The sequence below is a fragment of the Aythya ferina genome (assembly GCF_964211825.1).
Source record: "Aythya ferina genome assembly, chromosome: 1".
Classification (NCBI taxonomy): Eukaryota; Metazoa; Chordata; class Aves; order Anseriformes; family Anatidae; genus Aythya; species Aythya ferina.
The window spans coordinates 107972317-107998087 of NC_140296.1; the positions used below are offsets into that span (position 1 = coordinate 107972317).

The following is a 25771-nucleotide window of genomic DNA, read 5'->3' on the forward strand; positions in this document are numbered from 1 at the left end:
AACCATACCACCAACTTAAGCACAGCAATTTTCTTAGAGTATTTCACAACAATAGACCTCTAAAAAAATATAATAAAAAAAGTCACAACTTGAGTAGTACTTCCATATAATTTATGTAGGTTTTCACTAATGGACAGAACGAGGAATTGGTAATTCATTTTTAAAGATTGAACAGAGTGAGGGAAATTTAATGAAATAATTCAGGGCTCATCATTGTAATACTGTGTCTCTCAACTACGAAGCAGAAATAATGTATGCAATTTCAAGGGTTTGCCTGATGGGATGTGTTTTATTAATCATTGTTTTTGTTTCACTACTAGGTGGCCACATTCCTATTTTTTGTTTGGAGTCCTTGAAGTTCCTGTCTGCTTAAAAGATAGGAAATAAAATATAGGCTAGATTGGTCTGCATCGAAGAGGTGCATGTTCATTGATATTAGAGGCAAATTTAGAGAAGCCCAAGAACACTGTGACTGGACATTTGTAACACAAATGGCACCACCATAGGACCATGAAGACAGCAGCTGTCTGGTGTAGAGACAAATTATTTTCATTGCAAAGATTTGGCTAGGTTGCAATTACTCAGTTACTCTGAGTGGAAAAAAATCTGACTGGTGTTTCATCTTTGCTACTCTCCTTTTGTCTCTTAAGCTTCACAACTTTTAAGTTTTCTCCTCGTATCCAAGCTGTCAGCAATATGTTTTAAAATGAGTAATTTGAAGTGTTTGGCTACCAGGGGCTATAAACCCAGCAGGTCAACAACAGATACTGTTGAGGGACTTTCTGTGTTTTCTGCTGGAATTAAAACAAAACAATCAGGAGGAAAGCATCATGGGTATGGTGATAACTTATTAGTTCTAACACACGTATCCCTGCAGATCACAGCAACCTCAATCTGCTTAAAAAACGGCTTCCTTGGGCAAGCCAATCTTTCTATTAAATAGGTCGGCCTTCCCTGGAGCCAAGATCTGCTTCCTCCTGCATGGATCATTATAACAGCACAGGCAGTATTTTGTGCTCTGACAATTTCCAAATAAAAATCAGTCCTACAAAGGCTGAGATAGTTTATTTTTCCTTAGGGCATTCAGTTGTTCTGATTAGGGACAGAGAAGAAGAAAACATGGATATTAAAACAGCAAAGCTGTTATGAATCTGAGATGTTATTTTTAGTTTAATTAACATTAAGGAACACCCATACATGAAAACAAGTCATACAGCACTTAAGATATGCAGACAAGGATACACTCATGTGTATCATATGTGACCTGCCAGGCAAGATCCGTAGAACAAAGATACAGAGGTAGTATTTCTGCTACTAGTGGAACATCCTTCACTACTCCACAGTACTAAAATGGGAAGTGGTCTATTACAGTTTATGACACTGTTATTCAATTTACTAATTGTGAAACATTATTCAAATGAGATATTCTAAGATATTCTTAGTTAACTGATCAGTTACTAGGAAAAAAGTGATACTCTGTGAAACTCCTCATTTTCCATAATTAGAGAGAAACACTAAAAATTAATGAATGTATTAAAGAAAATACAAATACATCCAGTATGTTTCACCCTTACCTTTTCCCTCCAAGCTTCAAGGCAGTAGAAAGAAGAACTTAGACTACTTATGTGTTCCACATTTTTTTTGAACAAACATGAAGAAAATTGTCTTTCCAGCCCATCACAGGTGCTGGAGCTAACAAGCTCGTACCATATCACTCAAAGGTCATAGTAAATTTTGTGTCAATCTCTACAACAATTAAAGGAAAAATACCACATTTCTTTCCCAAAACTTGACTAGCCTTATAGCTGTGTTTATACAACCTTCATCTTAAAATCTTATTTCTACCACATGAGGCTCCAGTTCCCTTTTTTGAAGCCTCACAGGAGTCAACAACAGCACCTGTTTCTATGACTCAGTACTAATTACCTCGTTTCTTTATTCAGAGTTCCAGCACCTGATATCAGAATGACTCTAGAGAGGAGTTCTGTGTCCTTGTACTGGGTCTTCAAGCCTGCCCTGTTTTTAAAAAAAAAAAAAAAAAAAAAAAAAAAAAAAAAGTTTCCTCTTAGATCCCAATCTTTGAGGCTAGAATAGGTAAATGTCAGAATGTTATTCTAATGTTCATGAGTCATTATGAATATCTCATGCTAAAGGTATTATTGGCATCACAGTGACCTGAAAATAGTTTAAACTTTGAAAGACTGTAAGTGAATTTACCTCTATCTGGATGAGTATTGCTGTGATTTCTGTAAATATCACCATTCACGTTTCATGGAAGTGTTATGTACTACCAACAGCAATCAAGCCTGCTTTGTACTGGTAGTGTGCAAGAAACTTTACATGAATTACTAAACACTGATTTTTAGAACTGATTAATCAAAGCTCTTCCTAAGAAATATGCAGAAGTAATATTTAATCTCAGCCAGTTTCTAATTCTGGCTCAAGTCCTTACTGTTATCTTTTCCATTATGATTATGCTACTTTCTTTCTTACAGATTTTTTTTTTTTTTTTTTTTATTTATGAACATACAGAGCTGCATTTTATACATATGTTTGCCATTATGCATGATTTTATGCAAGGCTTCAATATGTAGTCAGGAACCAATTGAAAGCTTTCAAATACTTCACATTTGCTAATCCCTAGCACTGTTCATAATTGCTGTGACTAATCCCAGCTAGTGACCTAGGACTGTTTCTCCTTTCTAACACAGTGAATCGTGAGTATTGAAAGAATATTCTCAACTCATTGGATATTAATATTAGTAAAATTGTTTAGCACCGTAATTGACACAGATTCACGAACTCAAAGAAATTTTCTGTTTCTAATACTTCAGAAACTAAGCTTTAGATCATACTAACAACTGTGCTTAAAAGCGTAATTGTTGGAGGGGAAAGCAAAATAGAAAGAAGGGAGGCTGTGCTTTTTATGACCCCATGCAGCAGAACCCCAAGACAGCCCCACAATAGTAGAAACTAAGTATCTTTTCAACCTCATAACAGAAAAATTCAGGTATGGAGAGGGAGGACAGGTGGAAAAGTTTAAGTTACATAGGAACAAAAAAGTAACCCTCGATACTTAGTTAAAGGCTCTTTTCCCAGAAGAAAAATAGTAAAACCAGTCCAGAACTCAGTAACAAACAGTTTAAGAAGACCAACTTTAATTTACACCTATTAGTAAAGTAACAACAGCCAGAACATTTCCAGACAGCTGTATGTAGTGGTAAAACAAACAACTATAAAATGAACTGGCAGCTGTCACCTCAGCTATTGTCAAGTACTAGCCAATAGGCCACTATAAAACAAAGCACTGTAGGTGGTTTGTTTGTTTTTTTTTTTTTTCTTTTTTCTTTTTTTTTTCTTTTTCTTTCTTTCTTTCTGTGTGTGTGTGTGTTTTAATAGACTTTCTTTTCCACTATTAGTTGCAGCTAACCGGCTGAAACACTAAAACAATTTATCAAGCTAAGAAACAAAATAAAGATTAATAGACCAACCTGTCCCTCTTATTGCCTCAGCCACTTCTCACATTTCAGAAATATTTATTTCTGGAGGATTAAATCAATTCCAGTTATTCTTAGAAATAACGGAATTCTCACATAATGTTTTCATGTTTTAGAAAAATAAGTTAAATAAACTATCAAATAAAACTTCTACAAACCAACAGCAACCCTACAAAAATAATTTAAACCCACAGCTATAACAACAAAAACTGCTGAAGATGCTGCACATTCTGTTTAAATAAGTTTGCATCTGTAATTCCAGTAGAGACATGACTGCTACTGTTACTGGAATGCTTTCTGGATTGCTTTTTTATTTTACATATTTGTATATTTATATGAATTCCAGCATTTAGCAAAAGGAAGAAAATAATCTCACATTAAAAAAAAAAAAAAAAAAAAAAAGTATAAAAAGGAACATTACTAATAGTAAATAAAAAACAATAGCTTGAAATTTCGAAGAGAAACCTTACAAGCTTCAATTTGGTCTAAAGTGTTATTATTTAGGCAGGAAATGAGAAGAGAGAGAAATATAGAGTGACTACTATGAGTCATCCTTACTGTGGTTCAGACTATGCCACGCATCTGGCAGGCAAGGAAGAAAGGAACTTTATGAGGGCAGCAGAATAATACAAAGCAATATGAAGCCAATAGACAGATCATTTAATAAACTCATATTATGAAACAATTGAAAACTGTTTTGCACCTCGGATTCTCATTCGGTGTATTGCTCCTACACCACATTTTCACTGCAGAAGAGGAGCTCACGGACAGCTGCATACACTGCAGGAATGTCTTCATTCCTGATGGTTACCACAGCACGTGTATTTTCAGTAAAGACAGTTCATGTACACACAGTATCAGCGGGTGTGGATAGATCCACAGCACTTACTGAACCACAAAAGGGAGTAAGAGCCCCTCTTAACCTCCAGAGTAGCACAGCAAAGAAGCAAGGACAGTGGAAGCTGTGGCTGTCATCCTAATAGAGCTCTTCAGCAGAAAAAGAGTGTGGGGGAAGTGAAACAAAGATAAGTTATGGGTGATAACCTGCCTCCATCATTAGATGGTGCCAGATGCTTTGGAGGAAGGAACACAGTTATTAAAGAGAAAAATGTATTTGAAACAACCTGCACAAATAAGAAGCTCATAAGGATTGTTCCACATCCCAGAAAAAGGTTCAATTTTGTGTCTGTAGAAGGGAACAATAACTTCCTAGTAATTTTTTTCAATACACAGTCATGAATCCAAAAGAGGAAAGGGCTGACCTACCAGACCTTTTTTTTCTATGAGAAATGAAACAGGAAGATATTGCTACATTTCTTTAAGGACAGTGATTGATTTTACACCTGTTACATCCCAAATTTAATATTGGTTGGCTTAGTTATTACAGTGACAGTGAACAACATTTGCTCAGAGCAGCTTTTAATATGTGGCAGAGAATATACAAGATAAATCAAGCACTCCAGCTTGATAAAAGAACAAGATAAAACACAGAAAACTGGGGTACCTACTTTGTACACAAATGCACAAGAAAAAAATAATCTACGAACATGACGAATATTTAGCATGTGAAGAGAGCAAACCCACTCAAAATGAACCTGATGAACATTTTGTATTTAGGTCCCATCCAAAATATCTCAAAAGTTTAGATGAGTGTTGGCAAATTAAGATTATTCTTCTAACACATAGCCATAGGTAGCTGCCTGAACAATGCTAACCCTACCTCTCCAGGACATGTCACAGGAAAATTTACCTGTCTACAAGAGAAACTTCTCTGTTGCAATCTGTATGCCACTAACCTGCATACAGCCAGACAGCATCATGTCCAGCATGGCTTTTTTGAGCTACTGCTCCATCAGTTTCTAACTACTTCTGTGTGTAAGCTATGAAAGCACAGGGAACAACATTGGAAGATATCTGAGACACAATTTAAAAAGTATCTGACAAAATTAATATACACAGTAAAAAGCTGACGCCTCCCCAGTTAGATAAAAATTGTTAGCTGTGGTAGGAACAGCAGTCATACATGTAGCCAACAGTGGAAAGATAGACAGAGTGTTCACCAGCAAATGCTTAAGTTACAACACGAGAGACTGACAAGTGGAGATCACGTGTTTTTTTTTTTTTTTTTCTTTTTGTTTGTTTGTTTGTTTGTTTGTTTTTTTGAAGAAGAGTGACATAGAAAGCATGTGTGTCGTATTATTATTCAAACACTAAAATTGGAAGACACACCTATTTTCAAAGCATAATGATTTTGCCACACAATTGCCAACTACAACATCCGTCTCATTTGTCTACTTCCCAAAACTGGACTGAACAACTAATACATGGTATAAAGCGTGCTGAGGAATTCAAGTGAAATAAAAAGTATCTAGGGCCTCAACACCCAGCCTTTAATGCCAGCTTGAGTTATTACTTATCACCAAGTGTAGGAAGTGCAGTCCTGCTGTCTGCTGAACCAGAGGAAGAGCACTTTCTCCTCACGTGGGACTTTGACATGGATGTGGCCAGGAGGCTGAGCCCTGCCTTCCAGTGGCATCTCCTTAGGTCACTGGCCAGGACCATGGCTACAGTTTTAACTAGGGACAAGTGGGAGATTTCATATTCATGTTCAGCCTCTGCATTTGGACCCAAGGTGGAGAGAAGCCACCATTGTCTTAGAATACAGATGAGGTCTATCGAGCAGCTTGGAGCAGGAGATGGGCACTGAATGTGGGGGCAAAAGGTCTTCTAACCTCCCTCTACCAGCTGTAGAGTTTTACAGAATAAACACATCAAGGCATGAACTTTAGGAGGGCAGCTCTTAAGCTAAAGTTAAAAGCATTAGGTGCAGATGTTTGCCTCAGGGTTTCTACAGCATTCAGCCTACGCCATCTTTTGCCTGGACTTGGCAAAACAGTACAGCATGTGAACTATCCTACCAAAATATCTCAGCTGCAAGTGCTGAAAATTAATCTCTTGGCTAAGTACCTCACTAGGTCCAGGTTTATTGTAACCATTAGTATTGTGATTAAAAGATATTGTACATGAACATAAAACAAATACATATGATGGTGTGTAGAGTTTGGTTTCATGAAAATGTAAATGTTCAATGCACAGATAATATGATTAAAAATGGAAAAGACAGCCTAAGCAAAAATATATATGGTAGATACACAGCAGTGACTGACAATACTGTATCTATTTTACAGATCATTTAAATCAGAAAAATCCAAGATATAATATTTAAATGAGTCTTTATCATAAAACATATCTTGAAAGTTCTGTGGAAGAATAATATCAGCTAGAATATACTTTAAAGATTGTAATTGGACTTTATCCCAGAAAAGGCTAAATAAATTGAAATATGCTTTATATCATTATGCATATTCTTTTGTGATAAAAATAGCTTTATATTTCACAGCAGTTCAAAAAACTGTGCAACAGGGGAATAATAATAAAGGAAAAGAAGCAATCAAAATAAGAAAGGGGGGAGATTTCTTGTATTCCTCTGCAAAAGAAGTAATAAGTGACTTCAGTGAATAATTTCTAAGACTTAAATAAGCTGCATGTATCTCCCTGATGACTCTTGGAAAAATTAAACAAGTGTCTCAAACACTTGTAGAAAGCATATAAGACAATTCTCAAGATTTTTAACGTCAAACATTAACATATGTGAACACAGTATTTATATTCATATTTACTGAACACAGTATTATCAGATAGCCCTCTATGAGAATCCTACAGTAGCATAATATCAGAAGTTTGTAGTCCATAAAATTTCTTCAATAAACTGAAGATTCTCCCCAACATGTTGATTCTTTCATATAGTGCTCAGTAAATAAATGTTCTTAATAAATTTTCAAGGATTTTGGACAGGACCAATACCTTTTTTTTTTTGGACAGGATTCAATACCTTTAAAACAGGTGTAATTCACCTTTTTTGATCCCAAAATCACTTACAGAAAGGATAAATTTCATTACTGTAAGAGACTGGAATTCTGTCTTCCATGGCAGCAAAAAATCTTTTTTCACAGATTGAACATACGCAAGCAAATGAAGAACATAATTTCAGAAGTGTTTAAAATCATATTTTCTACAAGTTTTTAACTCAAGCATTTAGAACTCAAAAGGAGAAGTAAACAAACAAAAAAAAAAAGCATGTATTTTGATGACATTTTACAGACATACATCTAGATGTTTTATAAACATTTAGAAGTGCTTTATAAAACATCTGTAAGTATGTTTTATATGTACACATGCACAGACAAAGCATCTTCCACATCTTCTTTTAATGTTTTGTTTTTCTTTTTCTTTTGGGGAGAGGTAAAAGCTTTTTAATTTCCCTGTCATATTTTGCACTGAAGAATTATTTCAGCACAGAAAACAGTCTTCTCAAAGGCCAGTGCAGCAGGATTTCCGTCTTCAATCTGGAATAGAAGTCAATTCTAAAACTGTTTCTGAGCAGATGATCAGTCCAAGCAGAAGGCAGAATGCTATAAATTATTCTAGGATGAGACCAGAGCTGACATTTAAGGACTTGCAATCTTTATTAGGCATGGAGGTGGTTGTTTTTAAATGTGGTGCAAAGAATCTGGGTCACCTGTGGGCAGGAGAGTGCAGAAAGGAACAAGAGTCCAGGCAGCAGTCGTGGGAAGGCACTGGGAGGGGGAAGCAGAACAGTTTTGGTGTGGTGGTAGATTTTGAATCCAGCAGCAGCTATTCTTGTTATGCTGGCAGTTTACAAAACTGGCCTTCTATCTTTACTTGTATTCTGTCTTTAGGATGTAAAATCAAGTAGCTGCATCACAAGCATTTCTTAAATTATAGGTAAGCAGTACAACCCTGCTTTGCTATGTGCCTTTTCTCTCTTCTTTCCTTTTCTTCCTCAAAACACAAACACAACAAAACAAAGCAGACACAGATGTACTTGGATATTCACTCATTACTCATACTGCCTCGTGTTTTCTCACCTCAATTGGCAACATAATAGTTATCTAGAAAGAACCTCTTCATAGTGAGGGTGACAGAGCACTGGAACAGGCTGCCCAGGGAGGTTGTGGAGTCTCCTTTTCTGGAGATATTTAAGGCCTGCCTGGACACCTACCTGGGCAGCCTGCTCTAAGGAACCTGCTTTGGCAGGGGGTTGGACCTGATGATCTTTCGAGGTCCCTTCCAACCCCTTCAATTCTGTGATTCTGTGATAGCAGCCTGTACTGTCTCTCTCTGTCCACTTCCTATGTGTGCACCCATACACGAAGGAATAGCTGCTGATTGTATGCTTTTCCATTGCATACCACTATAAATAAAAAGTTGTGCTGAATAAATTGCTAAGTGCTATTCCCACGAGGACACATTTTTAAGTTATCATGATCTTGAATCTTTCCACACCAGCATGATAGTGAAAAATAGTGTTTCTCATGGGAAAGCCACAACTTTTTTTTTTTTTAATGTCCATTTTTATAGGACATACTACATGATATTAGGTTACTCAAGGGGTTAATAAACCTCAGAATCACTTCTCTCGTCTATAGTGAAGTGGCATAATGACTTCACTGTTGAGTTTTTTTCCTGAAAGGGGGTACATTAGAAAGCACACAGGGGAGATATGAATGCATACCCATTGCCCCTCACCAGCACTTTCAATGCCTTTATAGCGTACCTGAGAGCATATTAGGAAAATAAATAAGAATCTTCAATTTACTGGCTTAAAACGATCTTTTTCCCTTTTCTCCATTGACTTTAAGAATGAATATTGAGAACTTTGGATTTTATTTTATATGCAAGGCTTAAAAACTAATTTACCATACTCCTATCAGCAAACAAATAAAGTCTATAGCTCAGTGATAGATAACAGTTTCCAAGGGGGATACCTATGCCCAAAGCTTTTCAAAGGTATAACACGGAGGATACAATAGTGGAGGTGATATACATCAGGCTTGTTGTCCCCAGACCGTTTCCTTTCAGCCTCAGGGCAGCTATGTATCTGATGAATCTGAAATTCTGTCATGCCCCTGCAAGTGTCATATACACTAACATATATGGATAGCTGCAGCTCGCTTTCTGTGCCAGTGCTGCAGTTATCTCAGTTTGGGGACTCTGAAAGAATCACAGAGGAAACAGACAACTATATTTAAGCCTTAGGGATTGCCATCTTTGTCAGAGGTAGCCTCACTTTCCCATCAGAGATAAAAGGGACATGACAACCTGTTCTGAGACAAGCAAAACTGCAAGGACCAGAAGGTGAAAGCAAAGCTGGAATAAAAAAAATAAAAAATAAATAAAAAATAATAAAAAAAAAGAACAGAGACGTGTTATAAAAGCACAAAAGTGTTGAGAGCACTGATAAATCCCTAAAGCTGGCAACCCTCTTTCAATGGAGCCATGCCAGCTTACTCCAGCTGAGCATCAGGCCTGTGCTCTTTCCAAACAGAAAGAGTTTATTAAATCAAACCATTTTTTTTTTTTTTTTTTTTTTTTTTGCTGTGCTGTTACATCTAAGAACTTTTCTCAGTAGGCAACACCCTGCTAATGCTGAGTACACAGTTTTAGAGACACACTGCCTAGGTACTTTTTGCCTGGGAGTTGAATCTTCTCTTTCTGTTTACTTGTCAGTCCAAGCACCTGCTGCTGTGGCAGCAAACACATGATGCTGCATATTTCTGTGCTTCTTGATGTATAATTTTTTTAACCATCACTCCATTGTGAGCATCTGCCTTGCCTGTTTTTGTAACAGCAAACAATCAAGGAGTTCGGCCATTTTTAATAGTACAATTCCCGTTTCTGTCTTTTGAGTAGCAGCACACCAGCAAATGAAAGCTAAAAAGTGTAAGGCCAGTCAAGTTGGCCATCCTCCTTCTGAAATTAGTATTCCGGCCCATACACAATCTGTCATGCTTTGATCCTTCACAAAAAGTATTACAGCATGACAAGGTATTCCACTGCATCTCAACTTTAATTACTTGGAATTTTGTTTAATCAGGAAATCTTCAGTACCTGCCAGGCCAAAGTCAGGGCAGGATGCTGTATCAGGTGACAAGGGTCATCTGTTTCTCTCCGACTGCTTGATATTAACACAGGAGACAGTTTCATATTGCTAGATGTGCTGCATTGGCAAAGAGATAACAAAGTGTGCTATAGACTCCAGAATTCCCTTTGGGTTTCAGGCTTGCCAAAAGCAGTTCACCTTATTTTTAAATATTTTATAGCTGCATAAAAAGTGCCAGATGCTGTTTAGAAACTGGACTTAGAGCTAACCACTCAATCAGAAGAAAAAATAAATAAATAAATAAATAAATAAATTGAAATGGCTTTTATTTAGCAGCTGCCAATATAAAGGAAAAACTCCAAACAAAACAGCTATGCACATGATATAATTTGGCTGTAGTGCCACCGTTGAAGTGACATACTCGGAACATTTTCCATTCAATTTGTGATGGCAGGTATTGTATTTTACATACAAGAGACCTATTTTCTAGTCAAGACAGCTTTTTCCTTGTGTCAGTGGAATAGATGTTTGACCACCTGTTCTCAAAATTGAAATGTTTCATTAAAGAAACATGCTCATTAACTATCATGCACAAGATACTCCAAACTAGATGCAAACTTTGAAGAGGAAGTGAGTGTAAAGAGAGGCAGTGAAATAATTAATGACAAAGCAAAGGCAGTAAACGTAATACTTCTGAACTGCACTAAACATTTGATATAGTGCCTTGCAAAAAAAAAAAATCTGAAAAAATAGCTCTAATAAGAGCACTGTCACATGAATGAGAGCTAGCTAAATTTTACTAAAATGTGTATTTATAAATGAAAATCTATTGATTAATCTGGAGAACAGATATTTTCTGGGTACTATAGGCTATGGTGTTTACTTCCATACACTGATAAGGTATACTAATAATTTCACCTTCTGTTGAGAAAGATACTACCTTGCAACATCAGCATTACAGGAGAAACATGACAAGACACGACATGTTTAAATATATGGTTGAAAGACAGGTAAAATTTGATTCCAAAAAATCTGTGAGAGTATTTGATAAACAATGATCTTAAATGCAGAAGTTTTTTACATGATAGCATACAGAGAATAATTTATCATAAATCTAGAGTTGGTATAACTACACAACAGCAAAGTGCCAGACGGATGTAGCACGAAAGGGCATATGGTTTTTTGATCCACATTTATTTTTGAGCTCCTCAGTTCCAAACTAAAAGAATTCCGAGTCAGTAATTTCTGTATGAGGTTTAATGTGCCAAAACCTACAAATATGGGAAAAAAAAAAAAAAAGGAAAAAAAGAAAAGAAAAAAAAAAAAAAGGAAAAAAGGATATCCATCTATAGGAGCTTAAGGCATCATAAATTTCATAGAAATTATTTTTTAGTTTAAACTATTCTAAAAATATAGAAAAAGAAATACTTAGGTAATTCCTGCTTTTTCATATCTCACAATAAGATGCACTACTTTGTCAAAAAAGGGTGATCAAAGCTTTTCACTAACAAATTCATATTGAGGGTGAGCACACATGTATACTTAAATCACAGAAACCAGCCATCCTGGAACTCTATCCAATAGATAAGGAACATTGCAGTATTGTTTTTGTTCCTAAAGGTCAACTAGGGAGAAGCAGGGAGAGACTCTTTTTTTTTAAGCATCCACAAAAAATAAAAATAAACTGCAATAGCTTCTGTAGTTTATTTGAAACTCCTGAAGATCATATAACTGTTGAATAACAATCTAAAATACTTTTATGATACCAGCTATCTGAAATGGAGAAGGATCTTCAAAAATATCAGACTATTTAGATGTACAGAAATTTGATATGAATGAGCTGTAAAGCCTGGCTCAAGCAGTGACTGACACCCTGCATTTTGAAGATGGGTTGTGGATATGTTCTTAATTTTACTGCCCGTCTTTCTGTGAAACAAGCATCATCTGAAATATGAATACATATATAAAAATGCAATCATAAACTTTAAATACTTTTAATAGTTAAGATATTTATAAAAATGATTTATAGTTAAAACTATTGTGATCAATTTAACTGGCAGAGTGGCCCAGCTTAACCAATGTTAAAACTGGTCAAATGGAAGTGTATATATATAAAATATATTTACTACAAAAAGTCCTGTGGCAAGGGCACAACAGAAATCCAAACCTGTGTTTAAAAAATTCAAGCACATAGGGCTTTTTACAGCCAGTATGTATATGCTTTAGGTTGTAATCACTGCCTAAATGTTCGCACATCTAAGGAATATCTCCATATCAAATGTAACATCAAAATGAGGCAAAATCAAGACTGTATCATTCGAACGTCCAGATATAAAGCTATTTGCCTGTTTGTTAATATTGACAACATGGATGGAAATCATTCCGACTTTCTGATTTTTACATTCAGCCAGGAAGAATGAACTTGCTTAATTCCAAGCTTATCACGACTCACCTTCCCAAAAGGATTTTTAAGGATGTCTATCTGCAGATAAAGGATATACATGCAGCTGCAGACCAGCCCTTATTCCCTAGCCTTCCAATGTATATTCTGATGAACAGTTAACTTCCAATGATGATCACAGACCTGTCAAGTTCACAAGGATAGTTGAAGACTCTGTGGTAGTCTCCAGAAACTATACATTCAGAAAGGGCATGAGTGATAAATGAAAGCTTTCAGGAATTATCTTTCACAGAAATATTAACTTCCATGAATTTTTCATCTTTTATTATCATTTAGGTGACTGTCTGTGGGCATGAAGAGCCAAAACCTGAGCTTAACCACTTTATCTTCTTTGAACATCTTAGTCAAAATGAGGTGTACTGTCAGCCATACCATTGTCAACACAAATGCAAAGGCAAAATGCAAATCTCAAAGGGATTTAAAAATTACTAACAAAATGAAATTGTGATTATTATTTTTTTTAACTATCCATTCATTTCCTGTTCATTTCCACTTGTCAACTGGATTCGCTTGTTGCTTCACATGTACGTACATGTCAGAACCTGCAGTGGTATGTTCACATGAATATCTGAGGCCTGAGAACAAATTTTGTTTATTTCAATTTGGCAAATTAACAAAGAATCTTTCTGTAATCTTTACTCTCAAGAAGATAACCCAGCAGAGATCTAATGTCAGTATGCTAGGGTAACTTTGCAGTGATATTATTTAAGAAAAGAGATCAAAAGCTAACAACCTTCCTAGCTTGGTAAGAGCTTCCAAATGATTGCCTTCTAGACAATTTATCCAGAGAACTGCTGATACATTGTCCTGATGGAGAAGAAACCAGCAGTTGATCTTTGCAGGAAGAAAAGCCTTTTAAGCTTCTACTAGCAATCTTGTACAGAAGAAATGATTAAGGAAAAGCCACCTCCAGGCATGAAAAAAATCCTTACAATGAAACAGATGGGATAAAATTAGAATCTGTTATCAAGTCTGAAAAGCTCAGACTAATGCTGTAATTGCAGCACAGAGGAGTACCGTAGAAAGAATTAATAAAGCTGCTTTGAATTAAAAATGGACAAGGAGTATACCATTTGGAAATGAAAGGGTTTAAGATAATCAGTTCTTCCATAGAGGTAACGGGCTTTAGCATTTCAACTGATCTAATAAGCTACTCATCTAACATATATTCATATTAAACTAATAAAATTAAAAGCAAGTCCCAGGAAGATTGAAACAGTGGCTCCATCACTGCTTCAACATTTGCCTTGCAGCAGTTTTGGGACTATATCATACTTTTCAAACTACATGTCTCTTAGGCAAAACCAGCACTATGACACGATCGTTGCCAGAGTTTAAAGTGATAAATAAAAAATTATACATACATTACACAGACAGAGCAGGGTGCAGTAGTCAAGTTTTCATAGATATTAGCAAAAAGAAGCAAGAACACAGTGGCTATTAGGGCTTCCTGCATGCCTTTGGACAGGAGGTGGATTCAAGACCCTTCTGTCACAGAGCTTGATACATGGACTTTTGAGTTTATGATGCTCAGTGGTTTCATTCTGAAGGGCTTAGTGCAACAATTCTAAAGACCCAGAATTTCAATGCACCGTGAATGTGCTCCACTGAAAGTGCAACTCTAAGAAGAGAGATCTCCTTTGGATGTTTCACTAAGGTCAGGCATTATCAAATAATGCAGTGAATAAGCCATTTTAAATAGATTTAAAATTGCTCTGAGATCTTGTGAACTTGAGCTATCTTTCAACAAATTTAATCCATGTTCAACTTGTAATACAATCTGCAACTTAGTCAATTTTCAGATAGCCACACAGGTTTTGTTTGTTAGCTTGGTTTATTGGTTTTGTCTTTTTTTTTTTTTTTTTTTTTTTCTTTCTTCTAGATTGCCCTGTAGGGTTTGGTTTTCTTTTTTCTTTATTATATAGTTTATTCAGACTTGAAAATGGTAATTTGACAGAAAGATACTTTGGTTGACATTGCGTCAAGTTGTACTCTGCTTCCATCAATAGTATTTAATAGGGCATGACCAGGCCCTATGGTTCTAGTCCATCAAAAAACAAATTATTTACATTATTTAAAAAGAAAAGGTCAGTTGTTTTGCAGCAGCTTTTGAGGCTGAGAAGAAAAAAATATTCTTGCAAAGATCAATAAGCTATGAAATGTCTATAGAGACAGGTATTTTTCTCTTCAACATGACGCGAGTATAGTCATTATCATCTATATTCGACTATTTATTTTTTCATGTATCAATGCAGCTTGTGACTTACATATTTTCAAAGTTAGTAGAAGAGAAAAAAATTCAGTGGTCTGAAAGACACAGGTCTTGGCTGAAGCCGCAGATCTAAAAACAAAAACAGAAATAAAATCAAGAATGCTACTTACAGGATGGAGGTGACCTGAGTCTCATGCCTAAAGATACCTGCTTAATCTTTTAGAACATCCCTTGGAAAAGATCAATTTTCAATCGACAGGAACATTCACTGTTACAAACTTCCCTGCTGGGATACAAAACAGAGGTCATTTATTAAAAAGAATGTAATGAATGGCAGGGCTGATCCTTTTGGTTATTATGGACACATACCAAAAAAATCTATTTAATCAAAGACTGCAAATTAACAGTATGTTAAAACAGGCTGGTTTTGTGTACCTGTGGTTACTGACAAGTCACCAGATGTTCAAGATCAATAGATGTTTTGAATATTTTAATTATTCTTCTGGGTGTAGATCTTAATTACTCTTATGAACTTCAGGTAGTTTTGGCAGACATAGTTTACCTTGAAGCTGTGAGGTTTACTGTTGTTTCATCAGCTAAAACAACGTGCCAGCATGCTGATGTATAGTCATGCTTTCATTTCCAGTGGCTCCTTTGAATACTAGAAGCTGATTCCATAGAGTGCAGCGTGCCACCCCCACCACAAAGACATGTTCAATTGGCTTGCAAATAGGGGAAAGCTGTTCAGCAGAGAAGGTTTCTCTTTTTTTTTTTAATTCTACATTAATTTACAGGAACAATACTTCCAATCTTGTGGACACTGACAGGGCCTACAAAGAAAAGTTAGAGAAAACATTAAATGTCAAAGAAAATAAACAAAAAAGCAAGCAAGCAAACAAACATACAGAAACAACTCACATCACCTGTACTTGAATTCAGGGAAGGATTAGATTGTAGGGACTACAGAAGAAAGAACAGCGTCTGCTTTCCAGCTAAAGAAAGTGCTTAATTAATGGGTGCCAGGTTAATCTTTCAGGTTGCAGGCAGACAGTTACACAGGTGTGAGACACTGCTGGGGCAGCTGCTAGCAGGTTTGTCCTCCCAGCCACCTGCCTGGGTGCTGAAACTGCCTACTCACACCACTTCAAAAAGAAGCTGGCAGATGTGAAGTCTCTGCAAGGCCTCAACTGGGAGCTTGAGACCAGCCCACAGCCACCATCTCCCCCAGCCCTGGGTTCCTCATGCTTGACCTTGTTCTGCCTTCTTCTACTCTGATTCTTTTCCCCAAACTACAAGTTTTCCCAGTCATGCCTTCTCTAAATATTTTGCAGTCAAAGGAGTAGAATATCTATTACCTTGGTACTGAGTTAACAAAGAAAATCTTTCTACTATTTTGTGCTTTTAATGTCTGATACTAGACTAAGTCACATGGTGGCATGAAATACAGGTTACCAGCAGCTAAAAAGAAACCAAAACGTACTCATTAGAAAACAAAACTTACTCATATATGAAAATTCTTTTCATAATTATATTACACTATAAATATTGGAAATAAATATTTAGAATTGGGAGAAAAATTGCTAGAGGAAATAAATCAGATCAAAATTGGCAAGAAGGAAAAGCATGCAAAAAGTCATAGCAAGTGAGGGTTTAAAGTATTTTTATACATCTGTGCACTTCCTAGTAAATCCTTTAAGATGATTGATGGGTATGGACATTATACTGACATCTAAAATACTGAAAATTTGTAATAAATTAATCAATCCAGAATGTGAACAGGACTCATGGGGTATCATCATAATTGTTTTTTCCCTGTTCTCTATAAATTTATCTACCTTAAGTCCTAATTACGCATTTTTGCATACTATGAACGTTCATTTTACATTCCATATTGTTAGTTGTGCCTAATTGCTGCTGCAGCCAGCAGTCTTCCTCAGCTGAAATATGGCATCAGGTTTTGACTAGGTGGATTACCATTTCAGAGCACTTTTTGTCAGGAACTTTTGCTGTTAATGGATGACAAACACTTCTGTATGTCCTAATTTTTTCTAGATTACTTTTTGAAGCATTCTCTTCACTCTTGGGCTTGCTGTCATCATCATGCTTAGACTGAACTGAACATCTGATGCACTTTATCATTTTTTTATGCCCAGAGTTGAAGACAACAGCAATTCAAACAAAAAGAGTATGCCTTCACCTCTTATTTTTCCATCCATCCTGCATTGGCTAAGTCATTGACCGTACATATATTTGACAAAAGCACAACTTTCCTCCTGACTCCATGGAGTTCCAGGTCCAGAAGAAGAAACAAGCCCCCAGCTGCTGCATCTTCTGCCCGTTCTGGCTCGGCATGCCAGGCACATCTGCCCAGTCACCTTTATGTCATGCTGGTGGCCCTGAGCTCCAGCATCTGCCCCTGAGCAAGCTGGAATGACATGAGAAGAGCAAAACATGGGATCAGAGGTGTGATGTTAAATTTCATGCACAATGCTGACTCAGAGATGCAAGTTCGAAGTCCAGTTCAAAGATATCCTCCCCCTCCCCCCCACCTTCATCTGTGCAGGGGCCTCATGACGATTAACTCTTTCGGGCCTGGGACAGACCTGGATGAGCTTCCAGACATAATGGCTCCAAAGTCAATGGCTTGGGACAGGTGGGCCAAATTCACAAATGTGCTGAGACATCAGAAGATGAAGCTGGGCTTGCCATGGGATTTACACAAATGCTTAACTAGACATTGGCTAACTGCCAATCTTCATACATGCCAGTCTTCAAAAAATAGTTGAAAAAAAAAAAAAAGCCTTGCCTGCCCATGTGCTTCCCTTAAGCCTGCTATGTGTTTTTCTGCCTTTTGGAACAGTTCAAATACTTTGTTATTCTGGTCCCAGGTTATTACTTAATGAAACAGTACTTTGATATATATCACAAATTAATTTACATTAAGTATATAGAGCCAGTAGGGCCATTTCTGTATTTCTTGTTTTTCGTAGTGATTACTAACTAATAGCTTTAGCATTCCTATAGCTGTGGCATCTGATGACTGCAAAAAGCCCTCAAAATATTAATTAACTGAGACACACAATGCACCTGTGAATGAGGTTTTTATTGTTCATTGGCAGATGGGGAAACAAAGACACAGAAAGGTTGAATGACTTACAGAGGAGCCCAGAGGAGGCATTTAGAGGAGCTGGAAACGGAACAATTAGAACCCAGAGTTGCTAACATTTGGTGCTGCACATTGTAACTCTGCATTACATTTCAGATCTTCCTTTCAAATTTCAGACCACCACACCTTAGTAACTTGAGAATCTTCCACTAATAATCATCTTCCTCAAAGCCCTTTCATTGTCTTATCTCTTTGGACAGCACTCCGTCATGCAGCTGTGAGTGATATTTTTGACTCTCTAGATGCTCATGTTCTGCTGCAAACGTGCAGACATTTCTTTACAAGGCATCTAAGGCACAGCTTTCCTATCTTGCCTTCACAGATAAAGTGCTTGTCTAAAGTCTCATCATATATCAACTGCAACCCTTTCCTTTTGGCTTGACAAATGCAATCTCACACAATCAATATTCCTCCAGAAAACATTGCTGAAGAGATCATTTCTGTTAGCCCTTTGCTTTGTCTTTGTCATCTCTCTACTGGTTCCCCTTCATTTTATTTTACAAACATAAGCTCTTGTCTTTATTTTTTAAGTTTCATGAAACCTGCTCCACATAATCTGCATTGGTCATTCAGAATAAAGAGGTTAAGTCCTACCACTGATGAGCCCCTGTAAAGATGGTGGGATGGCAAAAAGACTGGGACAGAAAAAAAGATGGGGCCATTCTTTTGAATGGAAGACAGTTTCATTTTGAGATTAGAAGAGTGTTAACAAGTACCTGTCAGAATAACTAATATCAGCAAGAAATAAATTAGTACGAAGATTTCTGATTTATATCCAACAAATTAAATGTTAGCTGGTGACACTGCCAAATGTAAATACTTGATTTTAAAACTCCTATAGATGTAGCAGATTTCAAGGCCACAAAATCCTCTTGCTTGCTTGCTGTCTGTCTATCTAGCTACGTACTGCATAGAAAGTAGATAAAAGTAATGTTATCATCAGGGAAAGAGAGAATAGGAGGAAAGAACTCCGCTCCTCTACATCAAATCACTCACAGATTCAGTGAAAAATATTTCTGTTGAAAAGAAAAGCTTCCACACTGAATCCAGCAGAAATGTAGTATGCAACCAACAGGAGAAAGTGCTCTTTGGTTGGCAATATTCAGATGAATATAGATATTTTAATGCATTGCAAAAGGCCCTCCCAGAAAAAACTAACAAAAGACTATGTAGGAAGGTCTTTCAGTCTTTCCAATGTTGGAAATTCATCGCACAAACCAAATAAGAAAGATAACATTCTTTCCTCCCTTTTTCATGCTAGAGACATTCACCAATTTCAATACACTTGTCAATTTAGGATGTTGTGAACCTGGTGGTGGTGTGACAAAAACTGACACTTCAGATGAGATGAGAATGGGAGGATGGGTACAGTGATGAAAATGTATCCACATCAAAGATGACAACCAGAAGCAAAGAAATTTTGACATCCTTGCCCTAGGTTCTCGTAAAGAAAAAAAATGCACAAAATTATTGAAGGATTTATCTGGCAAATGAATGAGTTAATTGGTCATTGCCTTACAGAAGACAAAAGGGAATGTCGGTCAAAAAGAAATATTTTTAAAAGTGCAACTTGAAAAAACATATTCCTTCACCAATTTTCCATTGATGATAATATACAGGTAAGATGTTTCTTTTCCACATGTAATGAGAAAGGCTATGAAAAAGATACAGCCTCCTGGCATGATAAATGTAAGGATGAATGATTTGCAAACATGAATCCATTGCACAGTATCTACAAACACAATCATATGTTTAGAAGAATTTTTTCTGTCCATCAGCTTTGTTAGTAACTCTAGTAGACAGATATCTACTTGCACTCCTAGACTGTAGTTGAGATCAGGGACAGGACAGTGAGACAGTGCTGTTAAAGGAGCTGTCATGGAGTAGGTTTCCCCTGTGGGACAACCTTCACAGGTACTTACTATTCTAATGTTATTAAATGGTATTTATACCAGAAATTCCAGACTGTTCATTAGGTACACTTATCAGTCTCATAACACTACAGATAAAAAATTGTGTAGAAAGCAGAATTCATGTATTTTGCATCCTGCCCCTCTTCTTTCTGTATTGTTTTTTAAGGTGTCTCAATACATGTATTAACATAAAGGCATTTAATCAACTGTTATAATGGCAGGGAAGATCTCTTCTTTCACTTTCTTTACAAAAGGGCCAAACAAAATAAGGATGGGATGAACCTAGGAAATAAATCCTACTTGGGTGGGAGGATTTGAGCAGGAGAACTGAGTCTTTATTTTTTAACCCTTTTTTTTTAGAACAAAAGCTTTGTAGGTATGGAAGTAGATTTGACCAGTCAAGGAAACAAGCTACTAGAACTGAACTAGATGTGGCACCAGTAGCATCTGTGTGGAACAGAGGTAAAAGAGATAGAAATTAGCCACATGCATAAACAGGGTCTGAAAGTAACGGGGGACTGTAGAGTAAAAAAATATTTGAGTTGATGGGATGATGGTGAGAGCGGAGCAAATGGAGTGAAAAGGCTGGAAACAGCCAGTGAATGAGAATGTGGTCATCCTGTGGAAGGAGACACCCTTAATAGTGGGTGAGGATGGACTGCAGTGGAGATTCAGGAGAACTTGTGTATTGGGAGTTGGTACTAAGGATGATTTAAAGCTGGAAGAGTTGGAGCATCAGATTCACTTTTTGCTGAGGAACTTCAGACTGGTGTGTTTAGAGAAAAAATGGGATGGTTAGAGAAATGCAATAACATGCACAAAATCTTTTCAGAAATAGAGAAGACATAGGTAAAGTTGATATAACAGGGTAAATACAAATGGTAGTCAACACTCTGTAACAGGCACAACGCTTAACTGAAGGCAATATAATGCGAGGGAAGAGCGATGGACAGAGATAAGCCATGGAATAATATCTTAATACCAGCATTTTACAGTCTCCTGAGAAAGCAGAATCTAATTGAAGAAGTTAAAAAAGAATGAGCTGCAATAATCAAAGTCCTAAAAGCATATGACATCAGGGGATATTAAAAGTTTTAATGTCCTAACAGTATTTCTTATTTAGTAATTAAAGGGATGAACACTGTTATTAACAGAAGATTTTTATCACAAAAATTGGTCTATTAAAGACCTTTAGTATTCTTAGTCATATTGGATCAGATCATTGCCAAAGAGCTAAAAAGTTAGGGCAGATTTTAATAAATTCACACTTTTTTTTTTTTTTTTTTTTGTTGTTGGTATTAAAACCCATTCATTATTAATAACTTATGTAGTTTACATATTTGCACTTTTGCTGAACCACTGAGGTAAATATTATGAACATTTAACAGCAATAACATATCTTTAAAGCCTTAGCATTTGCTGCCAGAAAAAAAAAAAAATAAAAGAAAATCATAAAACTATCAGAGATGACAGCTGTTGATCCAAGAGTTTTATGTAGCCTAATACTTATTTTGAACAGGAATAAACAATTTTGTTTTTAAAGACCCAGCCATTAGCAGAACAAACAAGAGCCAAAGGAAAAAAGATCCCGTGGCATTTACCTGTCTGAGATGTGTCAAAAAGACCTTGTCATCAAAAGTGTCACAAGCTAATGACAGGTGTAATAGAAAACAATGCTAAAAGCAAACTATTGCAGACCCTTGGCAGACCTCCCTCACAGGGAAAGTGACTAATGGGATTGAAGTCAAAGAGACATTTTCTGTCCTACTGTGAACAATGTAAGATGACTGCCACAGACTTACTGCTGGAGCTGTTTCAACTTGACCCTCACATAAAAATAGAGTATTTTTAATAATGAAACAGTAAGCTTTCCAGATCCTTTTAAGAATAGTATCTCTCTTTTCATGAGGTGACTCTTTCTGAAGAACATATCAAGTAAGCTCAATTGTGAGATAGTACGTTCATTAATAGGTTCTACCTTAACTTCTGTAGAATGAGAATCACTGACCTGTTCGCTGGCAGGGAATTTTCTTTAAGTCAGATGGACAATTATTTTGCTTCATCAGATAAAAAGGATCTACCTTACACTGAAGAAACCAGAATAATGAAACCTTCCTTCCCAGTAGTTTTTAAGGAGCTCTTGTATTATTAAAATTAAATACATGGAGACAGAGCTATATAACCTGTGGGCTGAAACTGAAGAAAACTAAAGTACAATTTATGTTACTTTAGGACTGGAAGTGGAAAGAGTTCTTAGACAAAATAAACTGAGTTGGACTTCCTACAGAAGATGAAGAAAAGTTCCTCCTCTGGAATGACAAAATATAAATATCTTAATGGATGTGTTTAACCATAAAGCATTTAGTCTAGGAAATTGCTAAACAATTCTTCATGAAAGAGATATCAGGAAAAGAAAAAAAAAAAGTCATTATAACACCACACATATATTGGAAAACAGGGTAAGTCTCAGTTTTCCCCAGCAGCTGCTACATTATCTCCAGAGAATAGCATGAGTAAAAGAAGTGAGGGGAGAGGCCGACATCTTTGAGCACAAGGAAATGCTTGTTAAATATTTTGAATAATTTGTTTACAGTTGACAAAAAGACAAACCATCTTTCAAGGCTTTAAGATCTACATTTATTTCATATTGGAACAAACATACTTTTAAATGGAATTGGGCCAAATTCCTATTTTTAAACACAGGGTGACAAAGTAATGTTTTTCACTTTCTTGGTAGCCAGGTGACTACCCAGTATGTGAGAAATCCCCATTAATCAGTCATCAGACCTTTAATACAGACAAGCTCATCTGTTTCTCGAAACAGTAATTACAAACCATGACTACTGGTGGTTGCTGCAAACATTCTCTGCTTCAGGGTTACACATTAATGACATATTATATGATACATATTAATTTATAAAGTTAACTGCTATAATACAATTTTGCAGTTCAGCTGCTTTTTTTTTTTTTTTTTTTTTTTTTCTAAAATAGAGTATATGTCTTTATATTAGTCCGTGTTTCTGTAACTAAGGGAAAAAGGGAAGTGGTTACAAGAAAATAATTGGAAGGAAGGAGTTTTAAAAGAAAGAGATTATGCATTATTTTTTCCTTTTTGTTTTTCTCTACACCTTGTACTTAACAGAGACATTTGAAAAACAATCAGTTTTCTACCTGTTGATTCCTTCAGCTATTTACATTTTTTATCTAGTGCAGTGAGAACATATTTGTTTTTTTATTTTTTTTTTTTTATTTCCAACCATGAGCAACTCAGTGGAAATCAGAGATTAGCATTAGGGGCATAAAATGGTCAGTAAAGTACTTTAAAATTATTTGTAAGGAGATAAAAGTTCTAGTTACAGTGCACAGTCTGTTAGAAAACAAATTACTAAATTATGCTAAGACTGAATGAAGTTTGAGATCAGAGACAGTTTGCATTAGCTGAGTCTGCAACCAAAGCAGAAACAATGACCTACATGCAACTTACATAAACGTTTTGGTTCCTTTCCAGAGAAAATGAATTGGACAACTTAAGTACAGTTAATTGAGACTTGATGTCTAATTAATTTCAAGTGATATACAGGATGCAGTAATCTTTTAGCTACTACATGTACATCAAGATTTTTTACATTTAAAGACATGAAATAAGAAAATTGCCAAAGGGAAAATGTTTTTCAATTTCAAAATATACAAGATGGAATCAGGAAGGAAAATATTAATAAATTAGTACTACAGGGACTGATCTTCCAAATTGGTGAAGATTCTCAGATGATTTTTACTCTTTTTTTACTTTTTTACATCAGTTCAGTGTTGAGGTGTGCATCAACAGAGATGCTCACAGCTGACAGGAACAGGAACATTTTTAATGAAAAAATAATTTGTCAAAATTTTGAAAAAAATAGCATTTTTGATTCCCATTCAGTCTGGTATTATTTATGTGTGAAAAATAAAACCTTCCTTTTAAAATAGGGATTTAAACTATTTTTTTCAAGTTTATTTAAAACATTCGGATGATTTGACTTTATCCCACACGCCCCCCTCCATAATTGTTGTAAAGTTTGGTGCCTCTGTTCACACTCTACCCTCCTTGGGTTTACAATACAGAAACATGATAAGATATTCAGAGAATGACTAACTAAAGCACATTAAGTCCATGGAGATCTAAGCTTTGGTTTCATTATGTAGAGACTCTCATTTCATATGCAAACACTATTAAAATCAAGAATTTTGTTTCTGTTTATTAGAAAAAAAAAAAAAAAAAAGAAAAAAAAGCATTATATATTCAGTAAAATGGTTCAATGTTCTATATCCGTGGTGGAGGGGAAAGAGGGTCTTAAGTTTCTCATGTTTACTGTCCATGTATTGCACAATTAGAATAGCTTTACAGAACAATAGACGAAGATCACCTACCCAAACACAGAGCATAATTCTTCAATGTTCAAAGTTAACCTGTATTAGTAAGTCCTCCTTCTGTGACATCTGTACTCTCACGGATGATATCTACACAGTTCATGGGAAATTAAAAACTGTTCTTCAGTGAGCCTTTGCATTCTCCATTAAGTTTACATCATTTCCTCTACCACTCCCAGGAGACCTCTGAAGATTAACAAATTAAAACAGAATTTTCATATTTCTGTTTCAGCTCCAAATACACTTTCTGTAAATGAAGAATATCAAGAAATAGTCTACCTATTTTTGTTACCCCTTCATGGAGACCCTCAAAAAGGGTCTTTGTCTACTCTGATCAGATATTAGCCTCCCAGCACTATACAGAAAATCTACTATATGGAAACTATACTATATAAAACCTATAGAACCTATAGAAGCATTTTCATAGATTTAAGCTATTGATGACCTCCCTTATTCTGACCAACTTGTTGGAGATCCTCCAGATGTTTCCATTTTCCCTTTGAACCTCCAGGCCAGGAACTGTTTTAGTAGCTTCCTCCTTTTTCTCCCATACCCACAAAAAGTTAAAATAATTCAATAGGATTTCTCTCCAGAAGAATTTGGGCTCTGTATCCTTCATACTTGTGTATCAAATTTACAGGTTCTTCAAGGAAGGAAGGTAAACAGAGAAGGTAAGCAAACATGCAGTGAGTACACCAGTCTGACAGTGTAAAGGCATGAAACAAATCTGCAGAGTAGCAAAGACAGTTAGCATTTTCCAGTGATCAAGAAATAACATAATACAGCTTTGTCCTGTGACTGGCAGTGGCATGAGACACTGCAAAGGAGCTCTGATACTCAGCAGTACAGAGAGACTCAGCTTTCTGTAAGTCTTTAAATGCCATTTCAGATGAAAGAGAGACTTTCCTTTTTTTTTTTTTTTTTAAAGAAATGTGCAGTTCTATCAAGCAAATTGGCACACCTTAAAATGGAGCATATTAACAAGTTAGCTCCCCTAAAGGGAGATACTACTTTCACGTAGAAACAAGAGATATATCTAACAACTTATTCCATATATATATATATATATATATATATATATATATGAAGCATAGAGGGTTCTTTTTATATCAGTGTAAAGGAAATAGAGGAAATTATCAGTGCCTCACAAG

The 25771-nt window shown here is 36.0% G+C and overlaps 1 long non-coding RNA gene across 3 annotated transcripts in view; it reads right to left on the minus strand.

The window, feature by feature from the left end:
• Window positions 1–7750: 7750 nt before the first annotated feature.
• The window catches only part of LOC311434597, a 276505-nt gene continuing 258484 nt past the window's right edge, over window positions 7751–25771 (minus strand). For 2 of the 3 annotated variants that reach the window (XR_014691586.1, XR_014691587.1), the window contains exons 7-10: window positions 17332–17559; window positions 15697–15964; window positions 15342–15417; window positions 15136–15263 (exon numbers count right to left, since the gene is read on the minus strand). This is a non-coding gene — a long non-coding RNA (uncharacterized lncRNA). Of the gene's footprint in view, window positions 8077–15135; window positions 15264–15341; window positions 15418–15696; window positions 15965–17331; window positions 17560–25771 lie in introns of those variants that run through there. The other variant, XR_014691585.1, reaches the window with a different exon arrangement.